Here is a 1,770-nt window from a genome sequence, read left to right as displayed (position 1 = left end):
ATATGTGAACTGCTGTATGGAAAGTGAATTTGCTCTGTAAATCTTCACCCAAATCACAATAAAAATAAAAAAATTAAAAAAAAAAAAAGGTTGTAAGCAGCCATCTAAATGCAATGATGGGTCTCTCCTCATTCTGAGCAAGGAAGAATGAAGAAAACCAAAGATTGATGGAAATAATTAGTCCAAGCGACTGTACACCATGCAATCCTCAGCTTATATGACTATGACAGCAGAGGAAGTAGACAGGGCCCAGCTAACACTGTCAACCACTCGGAGGGGGATCTCTGTGTAGGAGATCCTGGATAGAATGGAAGAACAATGTGGAATAAAACTCAAAATCATTTAAAAAAAGAAAAAAAGGGACCAGGTTTGCTCGTCTGAAAGAGCCTGATGGGAACCACTGAGACTAAGGCCCCTAGCTGCCCTTCAGGTCTGGAACTGAACCTACTCTTGTGGCTTTCAGCCAAACAAAAGACAGGCATATGAGCTGAACATTTACATTAGGTAGATATACTCCTTGGAGAGATTAATCACGGGAGAATAGAAGGGCTATATATGCATAGGGAGACAGCTCAGGGGGCAGGAAGACACGGGAGGGAAGGACACAGGGAAAAGGTAACTATGGGAAAGAAGTGGGAGGGGAGCTGTTACACTGTGGGAAACTACAGTCAGTGTAATGAGAGAAAGTGTATGTGAGCTACTGTATGGAAAGTGAATTTGTTCTGAAAACTTTCACCCAAATCACAATAAAAATTTTTTTAAAAAAAGAACCAATGACATAGAAGGAAGAAGTCCAAACTGCACTGGAGGAATTGGTGAAAAACAAGGCCCCAGGAATTAATAGACTACTCAGTGAGATGTTTCATCAAACAGCTACAACACTGGAAGCCCTCACTTGCTTATGCCCACAAATTTGAAAGACATCCACCTGGCCAACTGACTGGAAGAGATCCATATTTGTGCCCATACCAAAGAAAGGTGATCCAAAAGAATGTATGAAACACCCTCACTGAAGAGGGTAGAAGAGAAAAGAGGGCTGACTTAAGCAACTTTGAAAATGAGTAGTCTGCAATATTAAAGGCAAAAGGAAGTACACAAAAACACTGCACTCTAGTATCAACTCTGAAATCACTATGCACATACTCAAATATCATAATAAAACTCACTACCATTGAGTCAATTCCAACTCATAGCAACTCCCAGTAAGTGGATGGCAGACGATAGGAGCCAGATTTCTCACTACTGGAGAAGGAGTAGGATAGAAGGGTCCATAAGGATGCATTAGATCTGGAGGTATTAGTGGAAGGCATGTTTAGATCAAAAAAGATACAAATAGTTACATTTAGACACATTTCTAGATGTGTGTGCATATCAACTAATATATACATATGTATTCCTTACTGTGTCAGAGTGCCAGAAGCCCTGGTAGCATGGTGGTTAAGCAATCAGCTGCTAACTGAAGGATCAGAAGTTTGAGCCTACCAGCTGCTCCTCAGAAGAAGGATGTGGCAGCCTGCTTCTGTAAAGATTTACAGCCTTGGAAATCCTATGGGGCAGTTCTACTCTATCCCACAGGTTTGCTGTAAGTCAGAATTGACTCCATGGCAATTGATTTTGGTTTTGGTTTTGGTCACAAGACCTACAACAAGAATATACTCTAGTAGCAAGGAGAATACCTAACAACCAGATATTGTTTTCTCCAATGAAAGAATAAAAACTAATTCTAGAATTGGGACAGAAAGTATACAAGAAACACCTTGGAAAATCTTG

The sequence above is a fragment of the Orycteropus afer genome, unplaced genomic scaffold (genome assembly GCF_000298275.1).
Source record: "Orycteropus afer afer isolate SDZICR_OR568_19922 unplaced genomic scaffold, OryAfe1.0 scaffold00254, whole genome shotgun sequence".
Taxonomy (NCBI): domain Eukaryota; kingdom Metazoa; phylum Chordata; class Mammalia; order Tubulidentata; family Orycteropodidae; genus Orycteropus; species Orycteropus afer.
The sequence above is the reverse complement of the archived record's forward strand: the minus strand, read 5'-3'. Positions refer to the sequence as shown.